Below are 12,497 nucleotides of genomic sequence, written 5' to 3'. Positions count from 1 at the left end.
GCCACTGTCTGTGTGCATCACATTTAGCCTGCCACTGTCTGTGTGCATCACATTTAGCTTACCACTGTCTGTGTGCATCACATTTAGCTTACCATTGTCTGTGTGCATCACATTTAGCTTACCATTGTCTGTGTGCATCACATTTAGCTTACCATTGTCTGTGTGCATCACATTTAGCTTACCACTGTCTGTGTGCATCACATTTAGCTTACCACTGTCTGTGTGCATCACATTTAGCTTACCACTGTCTGTGTGCATCACATGTAGCTTACCACTGTCTGTGTGCATCACATTTAGCTTACCACTGTCTGTGTGCATCACATGTAGCTTACCACTGTCTGTGTGCATCACATTTAGCTTACCACTGTCTGTGTGCATCACATTTAGCTTACCACTGTCTGTGTGCATCACATTTAGCTTACCACTGTCTGTGTGCATCACATTTAGCTTACCATTGTCTGTGTGCATCACATTTAGCTTACCATTGTCTGTGTGCATCACATTTAGCCTGCCACTGTAAGTGTGCATCACATTTAGCTTACCACTGTCTGTGTGCATCACATTTAGCCTGCCATTGTCTGTGTGCATCACATGTAGCTTACCACTGTCTGTGTGCATCACATTTAGCTTACCACTGTCTGTGTGCATCACATGTAGCTTACCACTGTCTGTGTGCATCACATGTAGCTTACCACTGTCTGTGTGCATCACATGTAGCTTACCACTGTCTGTGTGCATCACATTTAGCCTACCACTGTCTGTGTGCATCACATGTAGCTTACCACTGTCTGTGTGCATCACATGTAGCTTACCACTGTCTGTGTGCATCACATGTAGCTTACCACTGTCTGTGTGCATCACATGTAGCTTACCACTGTCTGTGTGCATCACATGTAGCTTACCACTGTAAGTGGAATTCTGACATGTGTTCTGAGGTGTGATGCTTTAATGAATGGATTGTCTACACTGTTGAGCATGGAGGTGTCTGTGTGTGTGTCCTGTGTAGTCAGCTTTTTCCTTTTCTAGACGTTCAACACAAAAGGCTGTTTCACTCTACTTCCTGTAAACAACGTCGACTATGTTTGCTTCCTGCTTCTGTCTGATTCGTCAGTTTGGCTCTTGTGACCCTCAGGGCCTCTAGGAGTTCCAGGATGAGGAAGTGGGTTTCCCCTAGAAACAAAGAGGAGAGAGTCGAATGTAACGGAGAGAGCAGAATGTAGCGGAGAGAGCAGAATGTAGCGGAGAGAGCAGAATGTAGCGGAGAGAGTCGAATGTAACGGAGAGAGCAGAATGTAGCGGAGAGAGCAGATTGTAGCGGAGACAGTAGAATGTAGCGGAGAGAGCAGAATGTAGCGGAGAGAGTAGAATGTAGCGGAGAGAGCAGAATGTAGCGGAGAGAGTCGAATGTAGTGGAGAGAGCAGAATGTAACGGAGAGAGTAGAATGTAACGGAGAGAGTAGAATGTAGCGGAGAGAGCAGAATGTAGCGGAGAGAGCAGAATGTAGCGGAGAGAGCAGAATGTAGCGGAGAGAGTCGAATGTAACGGAGAGAGCAGAATGTAGCGGAGAGAGCAGATTGTAGCGGAGACAGTAGAATGTAGCGGAGAGAGCAGAATGTAGCGGAGAGAGTAGAATGTAGCGGAGAGAGCAGAATGTAGCGGAGAGAGTCGAATGTAGTGGAGAGAGCAGAATGTAACGGAGAGAGTAGAATGTAGCGGAGAGAGCAGAATGTAGCGGAGAGAGCAGAATGTAGCGGAGAGAGTAGACCTACAATATATAAACAGAGGGTGGGTTCAGATACCCTCTCTTATCCTGGAAGTCTGCACTTGTTCAAAGTGTGCTTTTGTTCACTCCCCCTTATGGATATAAAAGCATTAGATTGGCTGGGACGAAGCAATATGGGGACAGTTCCCTGCAGCCTATCAGAGGGCCTGATGGTGAAAATTCATTTGTTTCTGTGGCCTAAGGGAAGTGCCTCTGCCTCTGATTAACCCAATCCCAGGCCTGGAGCTATGGAATTCACTCACGCACACGCTCACACATACACACACAAACACACAGACACCAAACCCAAGCCTGGAGCAATGGAATTCCTAGGGAACAAGTCCAGGCCTGGATAGCACCCATTATTACCCTGACACACACACATACACACACACACACTGCCTGACACGTTGCTGGGCAGGGCTGGGCTGGAGCAGGGCGTAACCATGGAGATGAGCAAGAACTGCTGGGCATGATAGAACTGGCTGTGTCTGAAACCGCTGTGGAATGAGACTGCCTGTTATTACATGTCCTGGAGAGAGAGAGATAGAGAGAGAGAGGAATAGAGGATTAGAGAGGGGGGATAGAGAAAGAAAGAGACCAAGATAGACAGGGACCGAGAGAGACAGGAACCGAGAGAGACAAGGACCGAGGGACCGAGAGAGACAAGGACTGAGGGACCGAGAGAGACAGGGACCGAGAGAGACCGGGACCGAGAGAGACAGGAACCGAGAGAGACAGGGACCGAGAGAGACCGGGACCGAGAGAGACAAGGACTGAGGGACCGAGAGAGACAGGGACCGAGAGAGACAGGGACCGAGAGAGACCGGGACCGAGAGAGACAGGAACCGAGAGAGACAGGAACCGAGAGAGACAAGGACCGAGGGACCGAGAGAGACAAGGACTGAGGGACCGAGAGAGACAAGGACTGAGGGACCGAGAGAGACCGGGACCGAGAGAGACAAGGACTGAGGGACCGAGAGAGACAGGGACCGAGAGAGACCGGGACCGAGAGAGACAGGAACCGAGAGAGACAAGGACCGAGGGACCGAGAGAGACAAGGACTGAGGGACCGAGAGAGACAAGGACTGAGGGACCGAGAGAGACAAGGACTGAGGGACCGAGAGAGACAGGGACCGAGAGAGACCGGGACCGAGAGAGACCGGGACCGAGAGAGACCGGGACCGAGAGAGACAGGGACCGAGAGAGACCGGGACCGAGAGAGACAGGGACCGAGAGAGACAGGGACCGAGATAGACAGGGACCGAGATAGACAGGGACTGAGAGAGTAATAAGGTGCACACACGGATATTACAAGCTAAAGTAAAGCTGTTGTTGACCTACTCTTCTGAAAGCACAGGGGAGGAGGACAGAAAGGGTAAGTAGAAGGGAGAGGGGTGAGGGAAGGGGGAGAGGCTGGGGACAGCTAATGTAGTTGTTGATGTGTGGATGCTGTCTGATCGGGGATACCAAGCTGCAGACAGAGAGACAGAGGGAGAAGGAGACCAGCGAGTCGTCCTGACGGTGTGGATGCTGTCTGATCGGGGATACCAAGCTGCAGACAGAGAGACAGAGGGAGAAGGAGACCAGCGAGTCGTTCCGACGGTGTGGAATGTTGACTGTGTCCTTTTAGTGGAGGGGAGAGAAAAACATTGGAAATCGAAAGGCAGTTGTCCTGACACAACTTGGACGGACGGAAACACACACACACACACACACACACACACACACACACACACACACACACACACACACACACACACACACACACACACACACACACACACACACACACACACACACACACACACAGCAGGGTCAGAGACAGGACGTGATGAAAGCTCTGTGAGCTAGATGTAGGCTATTTCCTGTTGATGGTGATGATGTGGGGAACTCTGGTGTTTTTCTCTCAGAGAGGAAGAGGTTGTGGTGTGCAGGTGAAAAAGTGTCAGACGGGAGATTTCACCTTATTTGGAGCCGAAAACATCCAGCTGCTCTGCAATGCATTACACACACACACACACACACACACACACACACACACACACACACACACACACACACACACACACACACACACACACACACACACACACACACACACACACACACACACACACACACACACACACACACACACAGCAGGAAACCACACATAACATGTACCTTCCTCATCCACTCTTTGTTCCCTCTTACACGCAGACACACACACGGACACACACACACCAAACACACACCTTCTCACTTTGTGTCGGTGTGTCAAGGCATGATAGAGGTCTGACAGCAGTGTGTCTCTCACCCTCTCCAAGTGTGTGTGTGTGTAGATGTGTGACGGCGGTGTGTCTCTCTCTCTCCAGGTGTGTGTGTGTGTAGATGTGTGACAGCGGTGTGTCTCTCTCTCTCCAGGTGTGTGTGTGTGTGTAGATGTGTGACGGCGGTGTGTCTCTCTCTCTCCAGGTGTGTGTGTGTGTAGATGTGTGACGGCGGTGTGTCTCTCTCTCTCCAGGTGTGTGTGTGTGTGTAGATGTGTGACAGCGGTGTGTCTCTCTCTCTCTCCAGGTGTGTGTGTGTGTAGATGTGTGACAGCGGTGTCTCTCTCTCTCTCCAGGTGTGTGTGTGTGTAGATGTGTGACAGCGGTGTGTCTCTCTCTCTTTCCAGGTGTGTGTGTGTGTAGATGTGTGACAGCGGTGTGTCTCTCTCTCTCCAGGTGTGTGTGTGTGTAGATGTGTGACAGCGGTGTGTCTCTCTCTCTCTCCAGGTGTGTGTGTGTGTGTGTAGATGTGTGACAGCGGTGTCTCTCTCTCTCTCCAGGTGTGTGTGTGTGTGTAGATGTGTGACAGCGGTGTGTCTCTCTCTCTCCAGGTGTGTGTGTGTGTGTAGATGTGTGACAGCGGTGTGTCTCTCTCTCCAGGTGTGTGTGTGTGTGTAGATGTGTGACAGCGGTGTGTCTCTCTCTCCAGGTGTGTGTGTGTGTGTAGATGTGTGACAGCGGTGTGTCTCTCTCTCTCCAGGTGTGTGTGTGTGTGTAGATGTGTGACAGCGGTGTGTCTCTCTCTCTCCAGGTGTGTGTGTGTGTGTAGATGTTTGACAGCGGTGTGTCTCTCTCTCTCCAGGTGTGTGTGTGTGTAGATGTGTGACAGCGGTGTGTCTCTCTCTCTCTCCAGGTGTGTGTGTGTGTGTGTAGATGTGTGACAGCGGTGTGTCTCTCTCTCTCCAGGTGTGTGTGTGTGTAGATGTGTGACAGCGGTGTGTCTCTCTCTCTCTCCAGGTGTGTGTGTGTGTGTGTAGATGTGTGACAGCGGTGTGTCTCTCTCTCTCTCTCCAGGTGTGTGTGTGTGTGTGTGTGTAGATGTGTGACGGCGGTGTGTCTCTCTCTCTCTCCAGGTGTGTGTGTGTGTGTGTGTGTAGATGTGTGACAGCGGTGTGTCTCTCTCTCTCCAGGTGTGTGTGTGTGTGTGTAGATGTGTGACAGCGGTGTGTCTCTCTCTCTCCAGGTGTGTGTGTGTGTGTGTAGATGTGTGACAGCGGTGTGTCTCTCTCTCTCCAGGTGTGTGTGTGTGTAGATGTGTGACAGCGGTGTGTCTCTCTCTCTCCAGGTGTGTGTGTGTGTGTGTAGATGTGTGACAGCGGTGTGTCTCTCTCTCTCCAGGTGTGTGTGTGTGTGTGTAGATGTGTGACAGCGGTGTGTCTCTCTCTCTCCAGGTGTGTGTGTGTGTGTGTAGATGTGTGACAGCGGTGTGTCTCTCTCCAGGTGTGTGTGTGTGTAGATGTGTGACAGCGGTGTGTCTCTCTCTCTCCAGGTGTGTGTGTGTGTAGATGTGTGACGGCGGTGTGTCTCTCTCTCTCCCAGGTGTGTGTGTGTGTGTGTGTGTGTAGATGTGTGACAGCGGTGTGTCTCTCTCTCTCCAGGTGTGTGTGTGTGTGTGTGTGTAGATGTGTGACAGCGGTGTGTCTCTCTCTCTCCAGGTGTGTGTGTGTGTGTAGATGTGTGACAGCGGTGTGTCTCTCTCTCTCCCAGGTGTGTGTGTGTGTGTAGATGTGTGACAGCGGTGTGTCTCTCTCTCTCAGGTGTGTGTGTGTGTGTGTAGATGTGTGACAGCGGTGTGTCTCTCTCTCTCCAGGTGTGTGTGTGTGTGTAGATGTGTGACAGCGGTGTGTCTCTCTCTCCAGGTGTGTGTGTGTGTAGATGTGTGACAGCGGTGTGTCTCTCTCTCTCCAGGTGTGTGTGTGTGTGTAGATGTGTGACAGCGGTGTGTCTCTCTCTCTCCAGGTGTGTGTGTGTGTAGATGTGTGACAGCGGTGTGTCTCTCTCTCTCCAGGTGTGTGTGTGTGTAGATGTGTGACAGCGGTGTGTCTCTCTCTCTCCAGGTGTGTGTGTGTGTAGATGTGTGACAGCGGTGTGTCTCTCTCTCTCCAGGTGTGTGTGTGTGTGTAGATGTGTGACAGCGGTGTGTCTCTCTCTCTCCAGGTGTGTGTGTGTGTGTAGATGTGTGACAGCGGTGTGTCTCTCTCTCTCTCCAGGTGTGTGTGTGTGTAGATGTGTGACGGCGGTGTGTCTCTCTCTCTCCAGGTGTGTGTGTGTGTGTAGATGTGTGACAGCGGTGTGTCTCTCTCTCCAGGTGTGTGTGTGTGTAGATGTGTGACAGCGGTGTGTCTCTCTCTCTCCAGGTGTGTGTGTGTGTGTAGATGTGTGACAGCGGTGTGTCTCTCTCTCTCCAGGTGTGTGTGTGTGTAGATGTGTGACAGCGGTGTGTCTCTCTCTCTCCAGGTGTGTGTGTGTGTAGATGTGTGACAGCGGTGTCTCTCTCTCTCTCCAGGTGTGTGTGTGTGTGTAGATGTGTGACAGCGGTGTGTCTCTCTCTCTCCAGGTGTGTGTGTGTGTGTAGATGTGTGACAGCGGTGTGTCTCTCTCCAGGTGTGTGTGTGTGTGTGTGTGTGTAGATGTGTGACAGCGGTGTGTCTCTCTCTCTCTCCAGGTGTGTGTGTGTGTGTAGATGTGTGACAGCGGTGTGTCTCTCTCTCTCCAGGTGTGTGTGTGTGTAGATGTGTGACGGCGGTGTGTCTCTCTCTCTCTCCAGGTGTGTGTGTGTGTGTGTGTGTGTAGATGTGTGACAGCGGTGTGTCTCTCTCTCTCCAGGTGTGTGTGTGTGTGTAGATGTGTGACAGCGGTGTGTCTCTCTCTCTCCAGGTGTGTGTGTGTGTAGATGTGTGACGGCGGTGTGTCTCTCTCTCTCCAGGTGTGTGTGTGTGTAGATGTGTGACAGCGGTGTCTCTCTCTCTCTCCAGGTGTGTGTGTGTGTGTAGATGTGTGACAGCGGTGTCTCTCTCTCTCTCAGGTGTGTGTGTGTGTAGATGTGTGACAGCGGTGTCTCTCTCTCTCTCCAGGTGTGTGTGTGTGTGTGTGTAGATGTGTGACAGCGGTGTGTCTCTCTCTCTCCAGGTGTGTGTGTGTGTTAGATGTGTGACGGCGGTGTGTCTCTCTCTCTCCAGGTGTGTGTGTGTGTAGATGTGTGACAGCGGTGTCTCTCTCTCTCTCCAGGTGTGTGTGTGTGTGTAGATGTGTGACAGCGGTGTCTCTCTCTCTCTCCAGGTGTGTGTGTGTGTGTGTGTGTAGATGTGTGACAGCGGTGTCTCTCTCTCTCCAGGTGTGTGTGTGTGTGTAGATGTGTGACAGCGGTGTGTCTCTCTCTCCAGGTGTGTGTGTGTGTGTAGATGTGTGACGGCGGTGTGTCTCTCTCTCTCCAGGTGTGTGTGTGTGTAGATGTGTGACAGCGGTGTGTCTCTCTCTCTCCAGGTGTGTGTGTGTGTAGATGTGTGACAGCGGTGTCTCTCTCTCTCCCAGGTGTGTGTGTGTGTGTGTGTAGATGTGTGACAGCGGTGTCTCTCTCTCTCCAGGTGTGTGTGTGTGTGAGATGTGTGACAGCGGTGTGTCTCTCTCTCTCAGGTGTGTGTGTGTGTGTAGATGTGTGACGGCGGTGTGTCTCTCTCTCTCCAGGTGTGTGTGTGTGTAGATGTGTGACAGCGGTGTGTCTCTCTCTCTCCAGGTGTGTGTGTGTGTAGATGTGTGACAGCGGTGTGTCTCTCTCTCTCCAGGTGTGTGTGTGTGTTAGATGTGTGACAGCGGTGTGTCTCTCTCTCTCCAGGTGTGTGTGTGTGTAGATGTGTGACAGCGGTGTGTCTCTCTCTCTCCAGGTGTGTGTGTGTGTGTAGATGTGTGACAGCGGTGTGTCTCTCTCTCTCCAGGTGTGTGTGTGTGTAGATGTGTGACAGCGGTGTGTCTCTCTCTCTCCAGGTGTGTGTGTGTGTGTAGATGTGTGACAGCGGTGTGTCTCTCTCTCTCCAGGTGTGTGTGTGTGTGTGTGTTGTAGATGTGTGACAGCGGTGTGTCTCTCTCTCTCCAGGTGTGTGTGTGTGTGTAGATGTGTGACAGCGGTGTCTCTCTCTCTCCAGGTGTGTGTGTGTGTAGATGTGTGACAGCGGTGTGTCTCTCTCTCTCCAGGTGTGTGTGTGTGTAGATGTGTGACAGCGGTGTGTCTCTCTCTCTCCAGGTGTGTGTGTGTGTGTAGATGTGTGACAGCGGTGTGTCTCTCTCTCTCCAGGTGTGTGTGTGTGTGTAGATGTGTGACAGCGGTGTGTCTCTCTCTCTCCAGGTGTGTGTGTGTGTAGATGTGTGACAGCGGTGTGTCTCTCTCTCTCCAGGTGTGTGTGTGTGTGTGTAGATGTGTGACAGCGGTGTGTCTCTCTCTCTCCAGGTGTGTGTGTGTGTTAGATGTGTGACAGCGGTGTGTCTCTCTCTCTCCAGGTGTGTGTGTGTGTAGATGTGTGACGGCGGTGTGTCTCTCTCTCTCCCAGGTGTGTGTGTGTGTGTGTGTGAGATGTGTGACAGCGGTGTGTCTCTCTCTCTCCAGGTGTGTGTGTGTGTAGATGTGTGACAGCGGTGTGTCTCTCTCTCTCCAGGTGTGTGTGTGTGTGTAGATGTGTGACAGCGGTGTGTCTCTCTCTCTCCAGGTGTGTGTGTGTGTGTGTAGATGTGTGACAGCGGTGTGTCTCTCTCTCTCCAGGTGTGTGTGTGTGTGTAGATGTGTGACGGCGGTGTGTCTCTCTCTCTCCAGGTGTGTGTGTGTGTGTAGATGTGTGACAGCGGTGTGTCTCTCTCTCTCCAGGTGTGTGTGTGTGTAGATGTGTGACAGCGGTGTGTCTCTCTCTCTCCAGGTGTGTGTGTGTGTAGATGTGTGACAGCGGTGTGTCTCTCTCTCTCCAGGTGTGTGTGTGTGTAGATGTGTGACAGCGGTGTGTCTCTCTCTCTCCAGGTGTGTGTGTGTGTAGATGTGTGACGGCGGTGTGTCTCTCTCTCTCCAGGTGTGTGTGTGTGTGTAGATGTGTGACAGCGGTGTGTCTCTCTCTCTCTCCAGGTGTGTGTGTGTGTAGATGTGTGACAGCGGTGTGTCTCTCTCTCTCTCCAGGTGTGTGTGTGTGTAGATGTGTGACAGCGGTGTGTCTCTCTCTCTCCAGGTGTGTGTGTGTAGATGTGTGACAGCGGTGTGTCTCTCTCTCTCCAGGTGTGTGTGTGTGTAGATGTGTGACAGCGGTGTGTCTCTCTCTCTCCAGGTGTGTGTGTGTGTAGATGTGTGACAGCGGTGTGTCTCTCTCTCTCCAGGTGTGTGTGTGTGTTAGATGTGTGACAGCGGTGTGTCTCTCTCTCTCCAGGTGTGTGTGTGTGTGTAGATGTGTGACAGCGGTGTGTCTCTCTCTCTCCAGGTGTGTGTGTGTGTGTAGATGTGTGACAGCGGTGTGTCTCTCTCTCCCAGGTGTGTGTGTGTGTGTAGATGTGTGACAGCGGTGTGTCTCTCTCTCTCCAGGTGTGTGTGTGTGTGAGATGTGTGACAGCGGTGTGTCTCTCTCTCTCCAGGTGTGTGTGTGTGTGTTGAGATGTGTGACAGCGGTGTGTCTCTCTCTCTCCAGGTGTGTGTGTGTGTGTAGATGTGTGACAGCGGTGTGTCTCTCTCTCTCCAGGTGTGTGTGTGTGTAGATGTGTGACAGCGGTGTGTCTCTCTCTCTCCAGGTGTGTGTGTGTGTAGATGTGTGACGGCGGTGTGTCTCTCTCTCTCCAGGTGTGTGTGTGTGTAGATGTGTGACAGCGGTGTGTCTCTCTCTCTCCAGGTGTGTGTGTGTAGATGTGTGACAGCGGTGTCTCTCTCTCTCTCCAGGTGTGTGTGTGTGTTAGATGTGTGACAGCGGTGTGTCTCTCTCTCCAGGTGTGTGTGTGTGTGTAGATGTGTGACAGCGGTGTGTCTCTCTCTCTCCAGGTGTGTGTGTGTGTGTAGATGTGTGACAGCGGTGTGTCTCTCTCTCTCCAGGTGTGTGTGTGTGTAGATGTGTGACAGCGGTGTGTCTCTCTCTCTCCAGGTGTGTGTGTGTGTAGATGTGTGACAGCGGTGTGTCTCTCTCTCCAGGTGTGTGTGTGTGTGTAGATGTGTGACAGCGGGGTGTCTCTCTCTCTCCAGGTGTGTGTGTGTGTGTAGATGTGTGACAGCGGTGTGTCTCTCTCTCTCCAGGTGTGTGTGTGTGTGTGTAGATGTGTGACGGCGGTGTGTCTCTCTCTCTCCAGGTGTGTGTGTGTGTGTAGATGTGTGACAGCGGTGTGTCTCTCTCTCTCCAGGTGTGTGTGTGTGTAGATGTGTGACAGCGGTGTGTCTCTCTCTCTCTCCAGGTGTGTGTGTGTGTAGATGTGTGACAGCGGTGTGTCTCTCTCTCTCCAGGTGTGTGTGTGTGTAGATGTGTGACAGCGGTGTGTCTCTCTCTCTCCAGGTGTGTGTGTGTGTAGATGTGTGACAGCGGTGTGTCTCTCTCTCTCCAGGTGTGTGTGTGTGTAGATGTGTGACAGCGGTGTGTCTCTCTCTCTCCAGGTGTGTGTGTGTGTGTAGATGTGTGACAGCGGTGTGTCTCTCTCTCCCAGGTGTGTGTGTGTGTAGATGTGTGACAGCGGTGTGTCTCTCTCTCTCCAGGTGTTGTGGTGTGTGTGTAGATGTGTGACAGCGGTGTGTCTCTCTCTCTCTCCAGGTGTGTGTGTGTGTAGATGTGTGACAGCGGTGTGTCTCTCTCTCTCCAGGTGTGTGTGTGTGTGTAGATGTGTGACAGCGGTGTGTCTCTCTCTCTCCCAGGTGTGTGTGTGTGTAGATGTGTGACAGCGGTGTGTCTCTCTCTCTCCAGGTGTGTGTGTGTGTAGATGTGTGACAGCGGTGTGTCTCTCTCTCTCCAGGTGTGTGTGTGTGTAGATGTGTGACAGCGGTGTCTCTCTCTCTCTCCAGGTGTGTGTGTGTGTAGATGTGTGACAGCGGTGTGTCTCTCTCTCTCCAGGTGTGTGTGTGTGTGTGTAGATGTGTGACAGCGGTGTCTCTCTCTCTCTCCAGGTGTGTGTGTGTGTTAGATGTGTGACGGCGGTGTGTCTCTCTCTCTAGGTGTGTGTGTGTGTGTAGATGTGTGACAGCGGTGTGTCTCTCTCTCTCCAGGTGTGTGTGTGTGTAGATGTGTGACAGCGGTGTGTCTCTCTCTCTCCAGGTGTGTGTGTGTGTAGATGTGTGACAGCGGTGTGTCTCTCTCTCTCCAGGTGTGTGTGTGTGTAGATGTGTGACAGCGGTGTGTCTCTCTCTCTCAGGTGTGTGTGTGTGTGTTAGATGTGTGACAGCGGTGTGTCTCTCTCTCTCTCCAGGTGTGTGTGTGTGTAGATGTGTGACAGCGGTGTGTCTCTCTCTCTCCAGGTGTGTGTGTGTGTGTAGATGTGTGACGGCGGTGTGTCTCTCTCTCTCCAGGTGTGTGTGTGTGTAGATGTGTGACAGCGGTGTGTCTCTCTCTCTCCAGGTGTGTGTGTGTGTAGATGTGTGACAGCGGTGTGTCTCTCTCTCTCCCAGGTGTGTGTGTGTGTAGATGTGTGACAGCGGTGTGTCTCTCTCTCTCCCAGGTGTGTGTGTGTGTAGATGTGTGACAGCGGTGTGTCTCTCTCTCTCTCCAGGTGTGTGTGTGTGTAGATGTGTGACAGCGGTGTGTCTCTCTCTCTCTCCAGGTGTGTGTGTGTGTAGATGTGTGACGGCGGTGTGTCTCTCTCTCTCCAGGTGTGTGTGTGTGTGTAGATGTGTGACGGCGGTGTGTCTCTCTCTCTCCAGGTGTGTGTGTGTGTGTAGATGTGTGACAGCGGTGTGTCTCTCTCTCTCCAGGTGTGTGTGTGTGTGTAGATGTGTGACAGCGGTGTGTCTCTCTCTCTCCAGGTGTGTGTGTGTGTGTAGATGTGTGACGGCGGTGTGTCTCTCTCTCTCTCCAGGTGTGTGTGTGTGTAGATGTGTGACAGCGGTGTGTCTCTCTCTCTCCCAGGTGTGTGTGTGTGTAGATGTGTGACAACGGTGTGTCTCTCTCTCCCAGGTGTGTGTGTGTGTAGATGTGTGACAGCGGTGTGTCTCTCTCTCTCTCCAGGTGTGTGTGTGTGTAGATGTGTGACAGCGGTGTGTCTCTCTCTCTCCAGGTGTGTGTGTGTGTAGATGTGTGACAGCGGTGTGTCTCTCTCTCTCCAGGTGTGTGTGTGTGTAGATGTGTGACAGCGGTGTGTCTCTCTCTCTCCAGGTGTGTGTGTGTGTGTAGATGTGTGACAGCGGTGTGTCTCTCTCTCTCTCAGGTGTGTGTGTGTGTTAGATGTGTGACAGCGGTGTGTCTCTCTCTCTCCAGGTGTGTGTGTGTGTAGATGT

The 12,497-nt window shown here is 52.2% G+C and overlaps 1 protein-coding gene across 3 annotated transcripts in view; it reads left to right on the top strand.

Annotated features, from left to right (window-relative positions):
* The window catches only part of LOC106595887 (serine/threonine-protein kinase PAK 2), a 35,720-nt gene that overhangs the window by 2,748 nt on the left and 20,475 nt on the right, over positions 1 to 12,497 (top strand). Inside the window, exon 1 of one of the 3 annotated variants that reach the window (XM_045698977.1) lies at positions 2,935 to 3,141. The exons of the other annotated variants lie outside the window; for them this stretch is intronic. The gene's annotated coding sequence lies outside the window, so the exon portion shown is untranslated. Of the gene's footprint in view, positions 1 to 2,934; positions 3,142 to 12,497 lie in introns of those variants that run through there. 3 annotated transcript variants of the gene reach the window in all.

The sequence above is a fragment of the Salmo salar genome, chromosome ssa17 (genome assembly GCF_905237065.1).
Source record: "Salmo salar chromosome ssa17, Ssal_v3.1, whole genome shotgun sequence".
Lineage (NCBI taxonomy): Eukaryota > Metazoa > Chordata > Actinopteri > Salmoniformes > Salmonidae > Salmo > Salmo salar.
This window is presented reverse-complemented; position numbering and strand designations above follow the sequence as displayed.